The sequence below is a fragment of the Pseudophryne corroboree genome, chromosome 1 (assembly GCF_028390025.1).
Source record: "Pseudophryne corroboree isolate aPseCor3 chromosome 1, aPseCor3.hap2, whole genome shotgun sequence".
NCBI lineage: Eukaryota > Metazoa > Chordata > Amphibia > Anura > Myobatrachidae > Pseudophryne > Pseudophryne corroboree.
Genome location: NC_086444.1, coordinates 1,084,220,599 through 1,084,244,412, shown reverse-complemented (window position 1 = coordinate 1,084,244,412; position 23,814 = coordinate 1,084,220,599).

Here is a 23,814-nt window from a genome sequence, read left to right as displayed (position 1 = left end):
CTACAAGAAGCTGTCCAAAAGTTGGTGGAGGCACAGGTCATTGTGCCAGTTCCTCCTCATTCGCAAACCACAGGCTACTATTCGAACCTTTCTGCTGCGGGGTACACTGGGCTCCACAAGGATAGACATAGGGCTGTAGAGTTGGATCTTGATCCGAGGCACCAACATGCTAAAGCTTTGACTGTTCCCAGGATGCATTGCACCGCCTCCTCTATAGCCTCGCCTACAGGCACTGGAGCTCAGTTTCGTTAACCAGTCCAATGCAGTAGCAGGTAAAAGAGACGGCAGATGTTAGTCACATAGAACCACATTCTCACGACAGAAGGTACCAGCGGCTAATGCCATACAAACCCAAAGAAGCTAAGTGCGTCAGGGTGGGCGCCCTGTGGAATCCAGTGTACCTCGCAGAAAGAGATTTAACTATGGTAAGTCTACCATAAATCTCCTTTTTTGCAGCAAGGTACACTATGATTCCACAGGGAATAAAATCGGGGATGTCCTAAAGCAGTTCCTCATGGGAGGGGACGCACAGTAGCAGGTACAAGAACCCGGCGTCCAAAGGAAGCATCCTGGGAGGTGGAAGTATCGAAGGCATAGAACCTGATGAATGTGTTTACAGAGGACCACGTAGCCGCCTTGCACAATTGTTCAGCGGATGCGCCTCGGCGGGCTGCCCAAGAAGGTCCAACAGACTGAGTAGAATGGGCTTTGATAGCAGCAGGAGCTGGGAGACCAGCCTGCGTATAGGCTTGTGCAATCATCATTCTAATCCATCTGGCCAAGGTCTGCTTATTTGCAGACCAGCCACGTTTGTGAAAACCAAAAAGTATAAAAAGGGAATCTAACCTCCAGAGGGAGGCAGTCCTCTTAACGTAAATACGGAAAGCCCGTACCACATCCAAAGACCGCTCTTTGGAGGACAAACCAGAAGAGATAAAGGCCGGAACCACAATCTCTCGGTTAAGATGAAAAGATGATACCACCTTAGGTAGATAACCAGGGCGAGTTCGAAGAAAAGTCAGAAAGGGTGGACGACAGGACAAAGCGCCTATGTCCTCAACCCTCCTAGCAGAGGCAAAAGCCAATAAAAACACGACCTTAAGAGTAAGACATTTAAGATCCACAGACTCAAGAGGTTTGAATGGAGACTCCTGCAGGGCATTTAAGACAACAGACAGATCCCATGGAGCCACAGGAAGAACATAGGGAGGCTGAATCCTTAAAACACCCTGAGTGAAAGTATGAACGTCAGGAATAGACGCAATATTCCTCTGAAACCACACCGACAAGGCAGAAGTTCTGAATGAATAGGCATCATAATTCTTAGCAGCATACCATTTGAAATAAGAACTCCAGACCCTGTAATAAATCCGTGCAGAAGCCGGTTTGTGGGCCTTCAACATAGCCTTCAATAACCGCCTCAGAGAATCCCTTGGCCCTCAGGAGTGAAGCTTCAAGAGCCACGCCGTCAAAGCCAGTCTAGCCAGGTCCGGATAGACACAAGGGCCCTGAAAGAGGAGGTCTGGTCATTGAGGAAGTAGAAGAGGATGCTCTATTAAGAAACCCCGAGAACCAATGCCATCTGGGCCACGCTGGAGCGACTAGAATTAGTATTCCTTTTTCTTGCTTGAATTTCCGAAGTACCCTGGGCAGGAGTGACACTGGAGGGAACACGTATGGCAGCCAAAAGTTCCATGGAATTGCCAGCGCGTCCACAAATGCTGCTTGAGGGTCCCTTGTCCTTGATCCAAAGACCGGAACCTTGTGATTGTGTCGAGATGCCATCAGGTCTACATCTGGTAGGCCCCACTTGTCCACTAGGAGTTGAAAGACTTCCGGATGAAGACTCCACTCTCCGCTTCCCAGTTGAGGACTCCGGGGATGAACACTGCCGATATTGCTGGCAGATGGCGTTCCGCCCAACGGAGGATTTTTGATACTTCCAGCATTGCCATGCGGCTTCGGGTGTCACCTTGATGATTTATGTACGCCACCGTGGTGGAGTTGTCTGACTTTATTTGAACAGGCCTGTTCTGTACTAGAGGCAGGGCCAGTGTCAACGCATTGAACACCGCCCACAATTCCAGAATATTTATCGGGAGGGGAGACTCCTCCCTGGTCCACTGACCCTGGAGAGAGTTTTGCTCCAACACCATCCCCCTACCCCTCAGACTAGCATCTGTTGTCAAGAGGACCTAGTTGGAGATCCAGAAGGAACAGCCCCTGCTCAACTGTTGGTCCTGTAGCCACCAGTTTAGTGACAGATGAACCTCAGAAGTCAAGGAGATCATTTGAGACCTGATCTGATGAGGCAGGCCGTCCCACTTGGAAAGAATTAACCTCTACAGAGGGCATGAATGAAATTGAGCGTACTCTACCATGTCGAAAGCCGACACCATGAGGCCTAGTACTTGCATCACCGAGAGGAATATTTGATCCTGTCCTGAAGTTTCAGGATTTTCTCTGGAGACCAAAACAATCGTTGGTTGTGTGTGTCCAGTAGTGTCCCCAGGTGCACCATGCTCTGAGCAGGGACCAGCGAGGACTTTTTTTCCAGTTGATGAGCCAACCGTGGGCTTGTAGGAATTGGACCGTCCGTTCCCGATGACTGAGGAGAACCTCTTGGGAGTTCACCAGGATCAGTAAGTCATCCAGATACGGCAGGATCCTGATACCCTGACGGCAGAGAAGAGCCGTCATCACGCCCATGACCTTGGTGAAGATCCGAGGGGCCGTGGCCAATCCAAAAGGCAGTGCCTGGAAATGATAATGTAGGTTGCCAATAGCAAACCGCAGATATTGCTGATGCACCATGGCAATAGGTAAGTGCAGGTAAGCATCCTGTATGTCGAGGGATACCACATAATCTTCGGGTTCCATGGCCAGCTCTATAGAGCGCAGAGTTTCCATACGGAATTTGGATACTCTCACAAACTTGTTCAATGATTTGAGGTTGAGTATAGGACAGAAGGACCCATTTGGCTTCAGGACCTAGAAACAGGGTTGAATAGTAACCCCTGCCTCCCTGAGACAGAGGTACCGGCATACCACTCCAGTATCCAGGAGGGATTGTACAACCAAGTGTAGAGCCTTTAACGGATCTGCAGGGATTACCGTTGTGCAAAACTGGCGAGGAGGACGTCTCTTGAAAGAGATTGCTTAACCGTGAGAGACAACTTCCCGCACCCAGGCGTCCGAAGTGGTCTTTAACCAGGCCTGGGCGAACTGCAGAAGTTGGTCCCCCAGTGGGAGGCAGTCAGCAGGCTTGTCTTTTTTGGAAGCAGGTTGACGGGCATCCCAGGATTGTTTAGATTTAGGCTTAGTGGTTTTTGAAGCATGAGCCTGTTGCGTATATGCCTGACCCTTTGCTTTTCCTGGAGGTTGAAAAGAACGAAAGGTGGTACTCTTAGCCTTTGGGACAGAAGGATTAGTACTTGGGGGACACGCAGTCTTGGCAGTAGCCAAGTCAGTCACAATCTTGTTCATATCATCCCCAAATAGGATGTCTTCCTTAAAAGGGAGCACCTCCAAGGTCTTTTTGGAGTCCAGGACAACCTTCCAGGACCTCAACCACATAATTCGACGAGCCAGGATAGACGTAGTAGATGCCTTGGCCACCATTACACCTGCAACAGAGGCCACCTCCTGAATATAGAGGGAGGCTGTGGTAATTAAGACAGATATTGTCTGGCAGTGTCAGAAAAATCTTGAGACAGCTCATCCTCCATTGCCTGAACCCATGCTTCAATACCTTTCGCAGCCCAGGAGGCTGCCGCAGTGAGTCTATGTACAGCACCAGTAAGAGAGGTAATAGACTTCGGGCATCCCTCTATATGCTTATCCATCGGTTCCTTCAGTGAGGTGACAGTGGTGACAGGCAGAGTAGATGACACCACAAGACGGGCGACATGAGAGTCCACCAGCGGTGGAGTTTCCCACTTGTTACTCAACTCAGCAGGGATAGGATAACGAGCTAGCATCTCTTTAGACAGGGAACATTTCTTTCCTGGAGACGACTAGGATTCCTGATGTATGTCAATTAAATGGTCAGAATGTTGTTGTAATTGGGTAGACAGAGTATCCGCCCAGGGCGGATTAACTACAGGGACAATATGTGGCTGCAATGCCACAGGAGGTCCCACAGGGGGCATAAGATGTGTCACAAGTGTAGTCAGCAGACTTGAGAACGCTGTCCTGGGTGGGTCCTGATTGGCCACAGGTGCTACAGGTTGACTGGGTGTATGGCACTCAGCACCTGAACCAGCAGCTAAAACTTACCCCTCAGGTAAATCCATGGTGCCAGTACTACAGGATGCAGAAGCGTCCGCGGATTTCCCGCCCTGTGTAGCAGACATTATAAGGAATGTAGCCTTAGGGCATAACAGTCCAATAAAGCTAGACAAACACAATACCTGCAAATAACCCCCTATGTTATGTGACAGTAAACACAGTACACAAAACAGAGGATTTAAGCGATATGAGGTGACTGAAACACACAGTAAAAATACCCAATCGTATATTCTTTGTAACACTATATATATATATATATATATATATATATATATATATATATATATATATATATATGGGACTCTGACGCACTTAGCCCCTCAGGGTACAGAATATAGTGATAGCAATATGTGATATAAGAGAATGGAATCCCACACAACAGCTACAGGCACACTCAGTCACATGTGCAATGCAGAAGTTAGTACATATAAACAATAAAACTGCACTGGACTAGTAAAACTACATATAAATATGTATGAGTATAGATATAACAATGCACAGTAGATACTGGATGTATATCACAGAATACTTGTACTAAATATTCAGATAGTAGTACACTTGATCTTAACTAACACTGTCTAAAATAACATGTAGAACACTTAAGTGCCTGTAAATGCACAGCGCTGACGATACAGGCGGCTTTACAGAGGAGACAGAGCCCTGCAGTCCCAGAGATCAGCCCAGTGAAGGTGGCGCCAAAATCTCTGTCAGGAAGTGAGGTAGAGAGAAATGCAGCTCCATGGTGGGAACACCAGCAGTAGATGGCACCCGGAGCTGGGGGAGGGGCTACAGGTCAGCACCTTATCCCCTATGCTGGGCCTCACCAGCGGGTACTATGGAGCCTATATTAAACGGATTTTAGTAAATCCGACCTGTGCTCCCTGCCCTGGTGGATATAGTGGGGTCCCTGTGCAGTACAGTGTCCATGCCAGCGGCGCGGTCTGTCTCCTGGGACCGCGACCAGACCGCGATTTTTGGCGGGTCTCACCTGGGGGACCCTGTTACTACCTCTCTAATGTGCAGCCACACTATCCAGGAGATTGTCAGCGGTGTGTGCCTGAAGTCCGGTGCGCCTCCGCTACTCCCGCGGGAACCAGGCCGCGGGAGTATGCAGCGCTGCTGGGGGAGGTGATGGAGCCACAGCACAGAATGTCAGACTGACATCAAAAGTGCTGCGGCCCTTAAAGTCTTCTTAAAAAGCTATTTTCACAGCTGCCTAGCGCAGCCCTCCCTGTTAGTGACCTATTATGCAGGCACCAACTTACAAACTGAGCTCCAGTGCCTGGAGGTGGGGCTATAGAGGAGGCGGTGCAATGCATCCTGGGAACAGTCAAAGCTTTAGCCTGTTGGTGTCTCGGATCAAGATCCAACTCTACACCCCCGATGTTATACCCTGTGGAATACCAGTGTACCCCACTGCTGAAATAGTGGTATAGATAGTTTGAGGAAGGGGAGTCCCAAATTGGCATCTTGTTTAGGGCCCTGTGAGGTTTTAATCCGGCTCTGGAATAAGGGACACATTTTTTGTGAATGTGCTTGTTTTTTCTCCCTATTTCCTTTCCCTTTTTTTGCTTGTTTAGCTTTGTTGGATATCAATATTTTAAATGATACAGTAAAAATAAGAATTTACTTACCGATAATTCTATTTCTCATAGTCCGTAGTGGATGCTGGGACTCCGTAAGGACCATGGGGAATAGCGGCTCCGCAGGAGACTGGGCACAAAAGTAAAAGCTTGAACTAGCTGGTGTGCACTGGCTCCTCCCCCTATGACCCTCCTCCAAGCCTCAGTTAGGATACTGTGCCCGGACGGGCGTGCATAATAAGGAAGGATATTGAATCCCGGGTAAGACTCATACCAGCCACACCAATCACACCGTACAACCTGTGATCTGAACCCAGTTAACAGTATGATAAACGAAGGAGCCTCTGAAAAGATGGCTCACAACAATAATAACCCGAATTTTGTAACAATAACTATATACAAGTATTGCAGACAATCCGCACTTGGGATGGGCGCCCAGCATCCACTACGGACTATGAGAAATAGAATTATCGGTAAGTAAATTCTTATTTTCTCTAACGTCCTAAGTGGATGCTGGGACTCCGTAAGGACCATGGGGATTATACCAAAGCTCCCAAACGGGCGGGAGAGTGCGGATGACTCTGCAGCACCGAATGAGAGAACTCCAGGTCCTCCTCAGCCAGGGTATCAGATTTGTAGAATTTAGCAAACGTGTTTGCCCCTGACCAAGTAGCTGCTCGGCAAAGTTGTAAAGCCGAGACCCCTCGGGCAGCCGCCCAAGATGAGCCCACCTTCCTTGTGGAATGGGCTTTTACAGATTTTGGCTGTGGCAGGCCTGCCACAGAATGTGCAAGCTGAATTGTACTACAAATCCAACGAGCAATCGTCTGCTTAGAAGCAGGAGCACCCAGCTTGTTGGGTGCATACAGGATAAACAGCGAGTCAGATTTCCTGACTCCAGCCGTCCTGGAAATATATATTTTCAGGGCCCTGACTACGTCCAGTAACTTGGAGTCCTCCAAGTCCCTAGTAGCCGCAGGCACCACAATAGGCTGGTTCACGTGAAACGCTGAAACCACCTTTGGGAGAAATTGAGGACGAGTCCTCAATTCTGCCCTATCCGTGTGAAAAATCAGGTAAGGGCTTTTATAAGATAAAGCCGCCAATTCTGAGACACGCCTGGCTGAAGCCAGGGCTAACAGCATTACCACCTTCCATGTGAGATATTTTAATTCCACAGTGGTGAGTGGTTCAAACCAATGTGATTTTAGGAACCCCAAAACCACATTGAGATCCCAAGGTGCCACCGGGGGCACAAAAGGAGGCTGTATATGCAGTACCCCTTTGACAAACGTCTGGACTTCAGGCACTAAAGCCAGTTCTTTTTGGAAGAAAATCGACAGGGCCGAAATTTGAACCTTAATGGACCCTAATTTTAGGCCCATAGACAGTCCTGTTTGCAGGAAATGTAGGAAGCGACCCAGTTGAAATTCCTCTGTAGGGGCCTCTTTGGCCTCACACCACGCAACATATTTTCGCCAAATGCGGTGATAATGTTTTGCGGTTACATCCTTCCTGGCCTTTATCAGGGTAGGGATGACTTCTTCTGGAATGCCTTTTTCCTTCAGGATCCGGCGTTCAACCGCCATGCCGTCAAACGCAGCCGCGGTAAGTCTTGGAACAGACAAGGTCCCTGCTGGAGCAGGTCCTTTCTTAGAGGTAGAGGCCACGGGTCCTCCGTGAGCATCTCTTGAAGTTCCGGGTACCAAGTCCTTCTTGGCCAATCCGGAACCACGAGTATAGTTCTTACTCCTCTCCTTTTTATGATTCTCAGTACTTTTGGTATGAGAGGCAGAGGAGGGAACACATACACTGACTGGTACACCCATGGTGTTACCAGAGCGTCCACCGCTATTGCCTGAGGGTCCCTTGACCTGGCGCAATATCTGTCTAGTTTTTTGTTGAGACGGGACGCCATCATGTCCACCTTTGGTTTTTCCCAACGGTTTACCATCTCTTGGAAGACTTCTGGATGAAGTCCCCACTCCCCCGGGTGAAGGTCGTGTCTGCTGAGGAAGTCCGCTTCCCAGTTGTCCACTCCCGGAATGAACACTGCTGACAGTGCTATCACATGATTCTCCGCCCAGCGAAGAATCCTTGCAGCTTCTGCCATCGCCCTCCTGCTTCTCGTGCCGCCCTGTCTGTTTACGTGGGCGACTGACGTGATGTTGTCCGATTGGATCAATACCGCCTGACCCTGAAGCAGGGGTTTTGCTTGACTTAGGGCATTGTAAATGGCCCTTAGTTCCAGAATGTTTTTATGAAGAGATGTTTCTATGCTTGACCACAAGCCCTGGAAATTTTGTCCCTGTGTGACTGCTCCCCAGCCTCTCAGGCTGGCATCTGTGGTCACCAGGATCCAATCCTGAATGCCGAATCTGCGGCCCTCTAGTAGATGAGCACTCTGCAGCCACCACAGAAGAGACACCCTTGTCCTTGGCGAAAGGGTTATCCGCTGATGCATCTGAAGATGCGATCCGGACCATTTGTCCAGAAGATCCCACTGAAACGTTCTTGCATGGAATCTTCCAAATGGAATCGCTTCGTAAGAAGCCACCATTTTTCCCAGGACCCTCGTGCACTGATGCACTGACACCTGGCCTGGTTTTAGGAGATTCCTGACTAGCTCGGATAACTCCCTGGCCTTCTCCTCTGGGAGAAACACCTTTTTCTGGACTGTGTCCAGAATCATTCCTAGGAACAGGAGACGTGTCGTTGGAATCAGCTGCGATTTTGGAATATTTAGAATCCACCCGTGCTGACGTAACACTAACTGAGATAGTGCTACTCCGACTTCTAACTGTTCCCTGGACCTTGCCCTTATCAGGAGATCGTCCAAGTAAGGGATAATTAAAACGCCTTTTCTTCGAAGAAGAATCATCATTTCGGCCATTACCTTGGTAAAGACCCGAGGTGCCGTGGACAACCCAAACGGCAGCGTCTGAAACTGATAATGACAGTTTTGTACTACAAACCTGAGGTACCCTTGGTGAGAAGGGTAGATTGGGACGTGGAGATAAGCATCTTTGATGTCCAGAGACACCATATAGTCCCCTTCTTCCAGGTTTGCTATCACTGCTCTGAGTGACTCCATCTTGAATTTGAACCTCTTTATGTAAGTGTTCAAGGATTTTAGATTTAAAATTGGTCTCACCGAGCCGTCCGGCTTCGGTACCACAAACAGCGTGGAATAATACCCCTTCCCCTGTTGTAGGAGAGGTACCTTGATTATCACCTGCTGGGAATACAGCTTGTGAATGGCTTCCAAAACTGCCTCCCTGTCGGAGGGAGACTTTGGTAGAGCAGACTTCAGGAATCGGCGAGGGGGAGACGTCTCGAATTCCAGTTTGTACCCCTGTGATACTACCTGCAGAATCCAGGGGTCCACTTGCGAGTGAGCCCACTGCGCGTTGAAATTTTTGAGACGGGCCCCCACCGTGTCCGAGTCCGCTTGTAAAGCCCCAGCGTCATGCTGAAGACTTGGCAGAAGCAGAGGAGGGCTTCTGCTCCTGGGAAGAGGCTGCCTGGTGCAGTCTTTTTCCTCTTCCTCTGCCCCGGGGCAGAAATGAGTGGCCTTTTGCCCGCCTGTACTTATGGGAACGAAAGGACTGAGTTTGAAAAGACGGTGTCTTTTTCTGCTGAGAGGTGACCTGGGGTAAAAAGGTGGACTTTCCGGCCGTTGCCGTGGCCACCAGGTCCGATAGACCGGCCCCAAATAACTCCTCCCCTTTAAACGGCAATACTTCCATATGTCGTTTGGAATCCGCATCCCCTGACCACTGTCGCGTCCATAACGCTCTTCTGGCAGAAATGGACATAGCACTCACTCTTGATGCCAGGGTGCAAATATCCCTCTGTGCATCACGCATATATAGTAATGCATCCTTCAAATGCTCTATAGTTAGTAATATACTGTCCCTATCCAGGGTATCAATATTTTCAGTCAGGGAATCCGACCACGCCACTCCAGCACTGCACATCCAGGCTGATGCGATTGCTGGTCGCAGTATAACACCAGTATGTGTGTATATACCCTTCAGGATATTTTCCAGCCTTCTATCCGCTGGTTCTTTGAGGGCGGCCGTATCAGGAGACGGTAACGCTACTTGTTTAGATAAACGTGTGAGCGCTTTATCTACTCTAGGGGGTGTTTCCCAACGTGCCCTAACCTCTGGCGGGAAAGGGTATAGTGCCAATAATTTATTAGAAATTAGCACTTTTTTATCGGGGGAAACCCACGCTTTATCACACACCTCATTTAATTCATCTGACTCAGGAAAAGCTACTGGTAGTTTTTTCACTCCCCACATAATACCCTTCTTTGTGGTACTTGTAGTGTCAGAAATGTTCAATGCCTCCTTCATTGCCGTGATCATGTAACGTGTGGCCCTACTGGACATTACGTTTGTCTCCTCACCGTCGACACTGGACTCAGTATCCGTGTCTGGGTCTGTGTCGACCCACTGAGGTAACGGGCGTTTTATCGCCCCTGACGGTGTCTGAGACGCCTGGACAGGCACTAATTGATTTGTCGGCTGTCTCATGTCGTCAACAGTTTTTTGTAAAGTGCTGACATTGTCACGTAGTTCTTTAAATACAACCATCCAGTCAGGTGTCGACTCCCTAGGGGGTGACATTACTAACACAGGCAATTGCTCTGCTTCCACATCATTTTCCTCCTCATACATGTCGACACAATCGTACCGACACCCAGCACACACACAGGGAATGCTCTGATAGAGGACAGGACCCCACTAGCCCTTTGGGGAGACAGAGGGAGAGTTTGCCAGCACACACCAGAGCGCTATATATATATATAGGGATAACCTTATATAAGTGTTACTCCCTTTTATAGCTGCTGTTTATAATTTAGCTGCCAATAGTGCCCCCCCTCTCTCGTTTTTACCCTGATTCTGTAGGGACTGCAGGGGAGAGTCAGGGAGCCGTCCTTCCAGCGGAACTGTGAGGGAAAATGGCGCTTGTGTGCTGAGGAGATAGGCTCCGCCCCTTCACGACGGCCTTATCTCCCGCTTTTTTCTGGAAAACTGGCAGGGGTTAAATACATCCATATAGCCCAGGAGCTATATGTGATGTATTTCTTTTGCCATCCTAAGGTATTTCTGTTTTTATTGCGTCTCAGGGCGCTCCCCCCCAGCGCCCTGCACCCTCAGTGACCGGAGTGTGAAGTGTGCTGAGAGCAATGGCGCACAGCTGCAGTGCTGTGCGCTACCTTAGTTGAAGACAGGAACGTCTTCTGCCGCCGATTTCACCGGACCTCTTCGTTCTTCTGGCTCTGTAAGGGGGCCGGCGGCGCGGCTCCGGGACCCATCCAGGCTGAACCTGTGATCGTCCCTCTGGAGCTAATGTCCAGTAGCCTAAGAAACCCAATCCACTCTGCACGCAGGTGAGTTCGTTTCTTCTCCCCTTAGTCCCACGATGCAGTGAGCCTGTTGCCAGCAGGACTCACTGAAAATAAAAAACCTAAAATAAACTTTTACTCTAAGCAGCCCAGGAGAGCCACCTAGCATGCACCCTTCTCGTTCGGGCACAAAAATCTAACTAACTGAGGCTTGGAGGAGGGTCATAGGGGGAGGAGCCAGTGCACACCAGCTAGTTCAAGCTTTTACTTTTGTGCCCAGTCTCCTGCGGAGCCGCTATTCCCCATGGTCCTTACGGAGTCCCAGCATCCACTTAGGATGTTAGAGAAAGTTAGATATGAAAATAAGAGTTATGGTAAAATCTTACCTTTGTTAATTCTTTTTCTTCAAGGTCCATGGGATCCACAGGGTTAACAATGGATATGAATGGTGGAGACCAGGACTGGCACCGAACAGCAAAGCTTTCAGATCCTCCCAAGATGCAGTGCAGTCCATCTCCCATCATACCCCAGCCTCAGGCACTTCAATTAGGTAACAAGCCCAAAGCAGGAGCTAGAGAGGAGAGAATGAAGGATGGTACACACAGGAAACACAATCTCACAGGTAGGAGAAGGGAACTGGTGACCGAGAAGAGTAACACATTGAAACTAGGTACATCAGGGTGGGCGCCTTGTTGATCCAATGGACCTCAAAGATAAAGAGTTAACAAAGGTAAAATTTTACCATAACTCTTATTTTTTTCTTCAGGGTCCATAGTCTCCACAGGGTTAACAATGGGATGTCCCAAAGCAGTTGTAATAGGAAGGGAACATGCCTAAGATGAAAGGTGGACATTACGGCCAAAATATGATCATGAGAGGCAAATGTTTCAAAGGCGTAGAACCTAAGAAACCTGTGAGCAGAAGACCATGTAGCCTTGTATAGTCGTTCAGCAGATGTGCCACAGCGGGCTGCCCACGAAGGACCCACAGAGCAAGTACAATGAGCAAAGACTGTACTAGGAACTGGAATATTATCCTGAGTGTAAGCTGCACCCGGGACAGGCAATACAATTTTCCGTGACAGCCTGGATACTGATGCATCCACTATCGGTGGATTTTCCCATTTTTTCCTATCCTCACAAGGAAAAGGAAAAGATGATATCAACCTTTTAGGGATTTGAAATTTCCTATCAGGATTAACCCACGGTTCTTCAAATAGGGTATTTAGTAGTGATGTGCACCGGAAATTTTTCGGGTTTTGTGTTTTGGTTTTGGGTTCGGTTCCGCGGCCGTGTTTTGGGTTCGGACGCGTTTTGGCAAAACCTCACCGAAATTTTTTGGGGCAGATTCGGGTGTGTTTTGGATTCGGGTGTTTTTTTCAAAAAACCCTAAAAAACAGCTTAAATCATAGAATTTGGGGGTCATTTTGATCCCATAGTATTATTAACCTCAATAACCATAATTTCCACTCATTTTCAGTCTATTCTGAACACCTCACATCTCACAATATTATTTTTAGTCCTAAAATTTGCACCGAGGTCGCTGGATGGCTAATCTAAGCGACCCAAGTGGCCGACACAAACACCTGGCCCATCTAGGAGTGGCACTGCAGTGTCAGACAGGATGGCCCTTCAAAAAAATTGTCCCCAAACAGCACATGATGCAAAGAAAAAAAGAGGCGCAATGAGGTAGCTGTGTGACTAAGCTAAGCGACCCAAGTGGCCGACACAAACACCTGGCCCATCTAGGAGTGGCACTGCAGTGTCAGACAGGATGGCACTTCAAAAAAATACTCCCCAAACAGCACATGATGCAAAGAAAAAAAGAGGCGCACCAAGGTCGCTGTGTGACTAAGCTAAGCGACACAAGTGGCCGACACAAACACCTGACCCATCTAGGAGTGGCACTGCAGTGTCACGCAGGATGGCCCTTCAAAAAAATACTCCCCAAACAGCACATGATGCAAAGAAAAAAAGAGGCGCAATGAGGTAGCTGTGTGACTAAGATAAGCGACCCAAGTGGCCGACACAAACATCTGGCCCATCTAGGAGTGTCACTGCAGTGTCACGCAGGATGGCCCTTTAAAAAAATACTCCCCAAACAGCACATGGCGCAAAGAAAAAAAGAGGCGCAATGAGGTAGCTGTGTGACTAAGCTAAGCGACCCTAGTGGCCGACACAAACACCTGGCCCATCTAGGAGTGGAACTGCAGTGTCACGCAGGATGGCCCTTCAAAAAAATACTCCCCAAACAGCACATGATGCAAAGAAAAAAAGAGGCGCAATGAGGTAGCTGTGTGACTAAGATAAGCGACCCAAGTGGCCGACACAAACATCTGGCCCATCTAGGAGTGGCACTGCAGTGTCAGACAGGATGGCCCTTTCTAAAAAATTGTCCCCAAACAGCACATGATGCAAAGAAAAAAAGAGGCGCAATGAGGTAGCTGTGTGACTAAGCTAAGCGACCCAAGTGGCCGACACAAACACCTGGCCCATCTAGGAGTGGCACTGCAGTGTCAGACAGGATGGCACTTCAAAAAAATACTCCCCAAACAGCACATGATGCAAAGAAAAAAAGAGGCGCACCAAGGTCGCTGTGTGACTAAGCTAAGCGACACAAGTGGCCGACACAAACACCTGGCCCATCTAGGAGTGGCACTGCAGTGTCACGCAGGATGGCCCTTCAAAAAAATACTCCCCAAACAGCACATGATGCAAAGAAAAATAGAGGCGCAATGAGGTAGCTGTGTGACTAAGATAAGCGACCCAAGTGGCCGACACAAACATCTGGCCCATCTAGGAGTGGCACTGCAGTGTCACGCAGGATGGCCCTTCAAAAAAATACTCCCCAAACAGCACATGATGCAAAGAAAAAAAGAGGCGCAATGAGGTAGCTGTGTGACTAAGATAAGCGACCCAAGTGGCCGACACAAACATCTGGCCCATCTAGGAGTGGCACTGCAGTGTCACGCAGGATGGCCCTTCAAAAAAATACTCCCCAAACAGCACATGACGCAAAGAAAAAAAGAGGCGCAATGAGGTAGCTGTGTGACTAAGCTAAGCGACCCTAGTGGCCGACACAAACACCTGGCCCATCTAGGAGTGGCACTGCAGTGTCACGCAGGATGGCCCTTCAAAAAAATACTCCCCAAACAGCACATGATGCAAAGAAAAAAAGAGGCGCACCAAGGTCGCTGTGTGACTAAGCTAAGCGACACAAGTGGCCGACACAAACACCTGGCCCATCTAGGAGTGGCACTGCAGTGTCACGCAGGATGGCCCTTCAAAAAAATACTCCCCAAACAGCACATGATGCAAAGAAAAATGAAAGAAAAAAGAGGTGCAAGATGGAATTGTCCTTGGGCCCTCCCACCCACCCTTATGTTGTATAAACAGGACATGCACACTTTAACGAATCCATCATTTCAGTGACAGGGTCTGCCACACGACTGTGACTGAAATGACTGGTTGGTTTGGGCCCCCACCAAAAAAGAAGCAATCAATCTCTCCTTGCACAAACTGGCTCTACAGAGGCAAGATGTCCACCTCCTCCTCATCGTCCGATTCATCACCCCTTTCACTGTGTACATCCCCCTCCTCACAGATTATTAATTCGTCCCCACTGGAATCCACCATCTCAGGTCCCCGTGTACTTTCTGGAGGCAATTGCTGCTGGTGAATGTCTCCACGGAGGAATTGATTATAATTCATTTTAATGAACATCATCTTCTCCACATTTTCTGGAAGTAACCTCGTACGCCGATTGCTGACAAGGTGAGCGGCTGCACTAAACACTCTTTCGGAGTACACACTGGAGGGAGGGCAACTTAGGTAGAATAAAGCCAGTTTCTGCAAGGGCCTCCAAATTGCCTCTTTTTCCTGCCAGTATACGTACGGACTGTCTGACGTGCCTTCAATGGTGAGAGAATCATATGCAGTGACAGTAGACGACATGTCAGTAATCGTTGGCAGGTCCTTCAGTCCGGACCAGATGTCAGCACTCGCTCCAGACTGCCCTGCATCACCGCCAGTGGGTGGGCTCGGAAATTCTTAGCCTTTTCCTCGCACCTCCAGTTGCAGGAGAATGTGAAGGAGGAGCTGTTGACGGGTCACGTTTCGCTTGACTTGACAATTTTCTCACCAGCAGGTCTTTGAACCCCTGCAGACTTGTGTCTGCCGGAAAGAGAGATACAACGTAGGTTTTAAATCTAGGATCGAGCACGGTGGCCAAAATGTAGTACTCTGATTTCAACAGATTGACCACCCGTGAATCCTGGTTAAGCGAATGAAGGGCTCCATCCACAAGTCCCACATGCCTAGCGGAATCGCTCTGTTTTAGCTCCTCCTTCAATGTCTCCAGCTTCTTCTGCAAAAGCCTGATGAGGGGAATGACCTGACTAAGGCTGGCAGTGTCTGAACTGACTTCACGTGTGGCAAGTTCAAAGGGTTGCAGAACCTTGCACAACGTTGAAATCATTCTCCACTGCGCTTGAGACAGGTGCATTCCACCTCCTTTGCCTATATCGTGGCCAGATGTATAGGCTTGAATGGCCTTTTGCTGCTCCTCCATCCTCTGAAGCATATAGAGGGTTGAATTCCACCTCGTTACCACCTTCTGCTTCAGATGATGGCAGGGCAGGTTCAGGTATTTTTGGTGGTGCTCCAGTCTTCTGTACGCGGTGCCTGAACGCCGAAAGTGGCCCGCAATTCTTCGGGCCACCGACAGCATCTCTTGCACGCCCCTGTCGTTTTTTAAATAATTCTGCACCACCAAATTCAAGGTATGTGCAAAACATGGGACGTGCAGGAATTTGCCCAGATGTAATGCACGCACAATATTGCTGGCGTTGTCCGATGTCACAAATCCCCAGGAGAGTCCAATTGGGGTAAGCCATTCTGCGATGATCTTCCTCAGTTGCCGTAAGAGGTTATCAGCTGTGTGCGTATTCTGGAAAGCGGTGATACAAAGCGTAGCCTGCCTAGGAACGATTTGGCGTTTGCGAGATGCTGCTACTGGTGCCGCCGCTGCTGTTCTTGCAGCGGGAGGCAATACATCTACCCAGTGGGCTGTCACAGTCATATAGTCCTGAGTCTGCCCTGCTCCACTTGTCCACATGTCCGTGGTTAAGTGGACATTGGGTACAACTGCCTTTTTTAGGACACTGGTGAGTCTTTTTCTGAGGTCTGTGTACATTTTCGGTATCGCCTGCCTAGAGAAATGGAACCTAGATGGTATTTGGACACAGTACCTCAATCAAGTCTATAGTTGGCTCTGAATTAACGATGGATACCGGAACCACGTTTCTCACCGCCCAGGCTGCCAAGGCCTCAGTTATCCGCTTTGCAGCAGGATGACTGCTGTGATATTTCATCTTCCTCGCAAAGGACTGTTGGACAGTCAATTGCTTACTGGAAGTAGTACAAGTGGTCTTCCGACTTCCCCTCTGGGATGACGATCGACTCCCAGCAGCAACAGCAGCGCCAGCAGCAGTAGGCGTTACACTCAAGGATGCATCGGAGGAATCCCAGGCAGGAGAGGACTCGTCAGACTTGCCAGTGACATGGCCTGCAGGACTATTGGCTTTCCTGGGTAAGGAGGAAATTGACACTGAGGGAGTTGGTGGTGTGGTTTGCAGGAGCTTGGTTACAAGAGGAAGGGATTTACTGGTCAGTGGACTGCTTCCGCTGTCGCCCAAAGTTTTTGAACTTGTCACTGACTTATGATGAATGCGCTGCAGGTGACGTATAAGGGAGGATTGTCACGATCCGGGTATCTGGACGCCATTACTTACCCTTCAGATGCCTCCTAAGGCGGGCTCAGCGTTCCAGGACCAGATTCCGCTGTTCCTGAGTTTCCACATGCAGAGTGTCAGAGTGGTGTTTTCATCAGCCGCGGCCTCCGCTGTGCCCGCGTGGTTAAATGTGCATCTATCAGCCTGGCGTCTCCTGTCTCCGGTGGCCGGCGCCGCCATTACTGTTTCCCAGACCACATGGATTACAAACCAAACTTCCCTCCAAGTGTCTGCATGGGCGCAGCCATCTTGGATTCTGTCATCTGATCATTTCCACCAATCTGCTGTTTGTATTGTTGATTTGCATAATTGCCTAGCCAACCCCTTCCTTGCTGCAGGTATAAGTAAGCTGTGCCTGAGCAAGGAAGACGTCAGTGCTTTGGTTGTCAAACCTAGTTCCTGTTTGTCTCTCTTCTATGATTGTCTTCCAGGTCCCAGCTCCTGTCTCAAGACTTCCACCATAGAGACCCGCACCAGCATTCCACCTGCGGTGTAGCCTGACTCTCCAATCCATTGTGGATTCATCTGTTTCCAGCTACAACACTACCTGCTTCCAGCCTCAGCTTCCAGCAGAATACAGCTTCCCTTAAAGGGCCGGTGTCCTTTCTACACTTTACCACTCTCCACCGGAATTATTATTTCTCCGCTCTCAAGTTCTACATTTCAGTTCACATTTCATCGCTCCCAAAGTTCATTTATTATTTAACTGGTTCCAGCCAGTATCCACTCCGTGCTAACAACAGTCTGGTTCCAGCCAGTATCCACAGCAGCTGTTTTACCTTCAGCAACCCAGCTCTTCCTGGAACACCAGCTGGTACAATCCTGGGTTATCTCCATTGCTACAGCCGGGCCTGGTAAGGACTTTCCATCTAGAAGATCATAAGAACTATCTCACACTACCAGTGCCCTGTGGCTCCTGCCATGCTGTAGTACTCAGGAACTGTATTTATTCTTTGCTGACTTTTACGTTTTCTTTTATTGCTGCTGTGATACGGAGTTGTCATAATAAACATCATTGACTTTTATCTAAGTTGTCGTGGTCACGCCTTCGGGCAGTTATTATTCATGTTACTTACATGTCCAGGGGTCTGATACAACCTCCCAGGTTCCGGTACATCTCAGCCCCTACAACTGAGGCTGCCTCCCGTCAGCTCAGGCCCTCAGTTGTGACAGTAAGCACTGACCTAATGAATCCAGCCGGAGACCAGGATCAAGCGGCCAGGCCGATGCAAGAACTGGCAGCCCGACTAGAACATCAGGAGGCTGCACAGGGCCACATCATCCGCTGTCTCCAGGATCTCTCTACTCGGCTGGATGGGATTCAGACCACTCTCCGTGGATCAGGCGCGTCTGGTGCGTCAACCACAGTGACTCCAGCTATAACCCCACCCACCTTACCCATTCCTGCTCCACGTCTTCATCTTCCAACGCCAGCAAAATTTGACGGATCTCCAAGATTCTGCAGGGGATTTCTCAACCAGTGTGAGATTCAGTTTGAGCTACAACCTGGCAATTTCCCCAGTGACCGTACAAAAATTGCCTACATTATTTCTCTTCTCAGTGGCTCAGCCCTCGATTGGGCATCACCGTTATGGGAGAGGTCCGACACCCTGCTATCTTCTTACACTGCATTCGTGTCAACATTCAGGCGCATCTTCGACGAGCCAGGCCGGGTAACTTCAGCTTCGTCTGAGATTCTCCGTTTACGCCAGGGATCACGTACTGTAGGACAATATCTTATACAGTTCCAGATCCTGGCATCCGAACTGGCATGGAACGACGAGGCCCTGTATGCTGCATTCTGGCATGGTTTATCCGAGCGTATTAAAGATGAGTTAGCTACCAGAGACTTACCCTCTAAGTTAGATGAGTTAATCTCACTTTGTACGAAAGTTGACTTACGTTTCAGAGAGAGAGCAACTGAGCGTGGAAGATCATCTGCTCCAAAATCTTCTGCTCCTCCTCCTCGCCAACTGTCACCAACTAAAGATGAACCCATGCAAATTGGCCGTTCCCGTTTAACTCCTGCTGAGCGCCGAAGACGTCTCTCCGAGTTTCTCTGTTTGTACTGTGCAGCTCCGTCTCACACCATTAATGCCTGTCCCAAACGTCCGGGAAACTCCAAATCCTAGCTCGCCAAGGAGAGGGCCGGCTAGGAGTAATGATCTCCTCTCCATCTCCTCAAGATTGTAACCTCCCAGTCTCGCTTCAAGTTGCTCAACGTTATCAGAACGTCATTGCCCTCCTGGATTCCGGAGCAGCTGGGAACTTTATTACCGAAGCCTATGTTAAACGGTGGTCCCTACCCACCGAGAGACTTCCTTCGTCCTTTTCCTTAACTGCTGTGGATGGCAGTAAAATTTTTGATACAGTTATTTCTCTAAGGACTCTACCAGTTCGTCTGAGAGTGGGAGTTCTTCATTCCGAACTTATTTCACTTTTAGTGATTCCAAGAGCCACACATCCTGTGGTCCTGGGCCTTCCATGGCTCCGTCTTGGTCCGAAATTTCCACGCAAAGTTTCCTTTAAAGCCTAAGAAGTGTCCTGGGGCCACTCCTAAAGGGGGGGGTGCTGTCACGATCCGGGTATCTGGACGCCATTACTTACCCTTCAGATGCCTCCTAAGGCGGGCTCAGCGTTCCAGGACCAGATTCCGCTGTTCCTGAGTTTCCACATGCAGAGTGTCAGAGTGGTGTTTTCATCAGCCGCGGCCTCCGCTGTGCCCGCGTGGTTAAATGTGCATCTATCAGCCTGGCGTCTCCTGTCTCCGGTGGCCGGCGCCGCCATTACTGTTTCCCAGACCACATGGATTACAAACCAAACTTCCCTCCAAGTGTCTGCATGGGCGCAGCCATCTTGGAGGTGGATGCCTCCTCCGTTGGAGTAGGAGCGGTGTTATCTCAGAGGGCTAAAGATGGTCATTTACATCCTTGCAGTTTCTTCTCACGGAAGTTCTCCCCAGCGGAGCGCAACTATGCCATTGGCGACCAGGAGTTGCTAGCCATCAAGCTCGCTCTAGAGGAGTGGAGATATCTGTTGGAGGGAGCTTCTCATTCAATCACCATCCTTACAGACCACAAGAACCTTCTATATCTAAAAGGCGCACAATGTCTCAACCCTCGTCAGGCAAGATGGGCACTTTTCTTTTCCAGGTTCGACTTTAAACTCCAGTTCTGTCCGGGCTCTCAGAATCGCAAGGCCGATGCCCTTTCCCGCTCATGGGAGCAAGAAAATGAGTCAGAGTCTTCAGACAAGCATCCTATTATAAATCCGTTGGCATTCTCCACGGTAGGGATGGACTCTACGCCCCCATCAGGGAAAAGTTTTGTGAAGCCGACACTAAGGAAGAAGCTCATGCATTGGGCCCATGCTTCCCGTTTTGCCGGACATACAGGTATCCAAAAAACCCTGGAGTTTATCTCTAGGTCCTATTGGTGGCCAACTCTGAAAAAGGACGTTTTGGAGTTTATTGCATCTTGCCCAAAGTGTGCTCAACATAAAGTATCCCGCCAGTCGCCTGCGGGGCAACTGGTTCCACTATCTGTTCCCCGTCGACCATGGACCCATTTGTCGATGGATTTTATTACAGATTTGCCCATGTGCAACAAGTTCAATACCATCTGGGTGGTAGTTGACCGGTTCACCAAGATGGCACACTTCATTCCTCTCACCGGTCTTCCGTCAGCTTCCAAGTTGGCTCAAGTATTCATACAAGAGATCTTCCGACTCCACGGTCTTCCAGAAGAAATTATCTCAGATCGAGGAGTTCAATTCACAGCCAAATTCTGGCGAAGTTTATGTCAAGTCCTCCAAGTCAAGTTAAAGTTTTCCACGGCTTACCATCCTCAGACCAATGGTCAAACTGAGAGGGTGAATCAGGACTTGGAGGCCTTCCTCCGCATCTATGTGTCCTCCTCTCAAGATGACTGGGTTCAATTACTTCCCTGGGCCGAGTTCTGTCATAACAACCAGTATCATTCTTCATCTTCTTCAACACCATTCTTCACCAACTTTGGATTCCACCCTAAAGTCCCTGAGTTCCAACCGCTTCCAGCAACTTCTGTTCCCGCAGTGGATATCACCTTGCATCAGTTTGCCAATATCTGGAAGAGCGTACGATCAGCTCTGCTCAAGGCATCGTTCAGGTACAAGAAGTTTGCGGATAAGAAGCGTCGAGCAGTTCCTGCTCTCAAGGTGGGTGATCGGGTATGGTTATCCACGAAGAATTTGAGGTTAAGAGTTCCCAGTATGAAGTTTGCACCTCGCTACATCGGTCCTTTTAAAATTGATCAAGTCATCAATCCTGTTGCTTACAGACTCCAGTTACCTCCCTTCTTAAAAATACCCAGGACATTCCATGTTTCCCTGTTGAAACCGCTAATCTTGAATCGGTTTCATTCCTCACTTCCACCAACTCCGAAAGTCCAAACTCAACGAGGCGTTGAGTATGAAGTGGCCAAGATCCTGGACTCACGTCACCGTTACGGTCAACTTCAGTATCTCATTGACTGGAAGGGCTATGGTCCTGAAGAACGCTCTTGGACCAATGCCTCTGACGTCCATGCTCCTGCCTTGGTCCGAAATTTCCACGCAAAGTTTCCTTTAAAGCCTAAGAAGTGTCCTGGGGCCACTCCTAAAGGGGGGGGTGCTGTCACGATCCGGGTATCTGGACGCCATTACTTACCCTTCAGATGCCTCCTAAGGCGGGCTCAGCGTTCCAGGACCAGATTCCGCTGTTCCTGAGTTTCCACATGCAGAGTGTCAGAGTGGTGTTTTCATCAGCCGCGGCCTCCGCTGTGCCCGCGTGGTTAAATGTGCATCTATCAGCCTGGCGTCTCCTGTCTCCGGTGGCCGGCGCCGCCATTACTGTTTCCCAGACCACATGGATTACAAACCAAACTTCCCTCCAAGTGTCTGCATGGGCGCAGCCATCTTGGATTCTGTCATCTGATCATTTCCACCAATCTGCTGTTTGTATTGTTGATTTGCATAATTGCCTAGCCAACCCCTTCCTTGCTGCAGGTATAAGTAAGCTGTGCCTGAGCAAGGAAGACGTCAGTGCTTTGGTTGTCAAACCTAGTTCCTGTTTGTCTCTCTTCTATGATTGTCTTCCAGGTCCCAGCTCCTGTCTCAAGACTTCCACCATAGAGACCCGCACCAGCATTCCACCTGCGGTGTAGCCTGACTCTCCAATCCATTGTGGATTCATCTGTTTCCAGCTACAACACTACCTGCTTCCAGCCTCAGCTTCCAGCAGAATACAGCTTCCCTTAAAGGGCCGGTGTCCTTTCTACACTTTACCACTCTCCACCGGAATTATTATTTCTCCGCTCTCAAGTTCTACATTTCAGTTCACATTTCATCGCTCCCAAAGTTCATTTATTATTTAACTGGTTCCAGCCAGTATCCACTCCGTGCTAACAACAGTCTGGTTCCAGCCAGTATCCACAGCAGCTGTTTTACCTTCAGCAACCCAGCTCTTCCTGGAACACCAGCTGGTACAATCCTGGGTTATCTCCATTGCTACAGCCGGGCCTGGTAAGGACTTTCCATCTAGAAGATCATAAGAACTATCTCACACTACCAGTGCCCTGTGGCTCCTGCCATGCTGTAGTACTCAGGAACTGTATTTATTCTTTGCTGACTTTTACGTTTTCTTTTATTGCTGCTGTGATACGGAGTTGTCATAATAAACATCATTGACTTTTATCTAAGTTGTCGTGGTCACGCCTTCGGGCAGTTATTATTCATGTTACTTACATGTCCAGGGGTCTGATACAACCTCCCAGGTTCCGGTACATCTCAGCCCCTACAACTGAGGCTGCCTCCCGTCAGCTCAGGCCCTCAGTTGTGACAAGGATGTTCCGAGGTGGTTAACGTCCTTACCCCTACTTATTACAGCTTGACAAAGGCAACACACGGCTTGACACCTGTTGTCCGCATTTGTGTTGAAATAATTCCACAACGAAGAGCTGATATTTTTTGTATTTTGACCAGGCATGTCAATGGCCATATTCCTCCCACGGACAACAGGCGTCTCCCCGGGTGCCTGACTTAAACAAACCACCTCACCATCAGAATCCTCCTTGTCAATTTCCTCCCCAGCGCCAGCAACACCCATATCCTCATCCTGGTGTACTTCAACACTGACATCTTCAATTTGACTATCAGGAACTGGACTGCGGGTGCTCCTTCCAGCACTTGCAGGGGGCGTGCAAATGGTGGAAGGCGCAAGCTCTTCCCATCCAGTGTTGGGAAGGTCAGGCATCGCAACCGACACAATTGGACTCTCCTTGGGGATTTGTGATTTCGAAGAATGCACAGTTCTTTGCTGTGCTTTTGCCAGCTTAAGTCTTTTCTTTTTTCTAGCGAGAGGATGAGTGCTTCCATCCTCATGTGAAGCTGAACCACTAGCCATGAACATAGGCCAGGGCCTCAGCCGTTCCTTGCCACTCTGTGTCGTAAATGGCATATTGGCAAGTTTACGCTTCTCCTCAGACGCTTTTAATTTTGATTTTTGGGTCATTTTACTGATCTTTTGTGTTTTGGATTTTACATGCTCTGTACTATGACATTGGGCATCGGCCTTGGCAGACGACGTTGATAGCATTTCATCGTCTCGGCCATGACTAGTGGCAGCAGCTTCAGCACGAGGTGGAAGTGGATCTTGATCTTTCCATATTTTTTTAACCTCCACATTTTTGTTCTCCATATTTTAATGCGCACAACTAAAAGGCACCACAGGTATACAATGTAGATGGATGGATAGTATACTTTATGGATGATGAGTG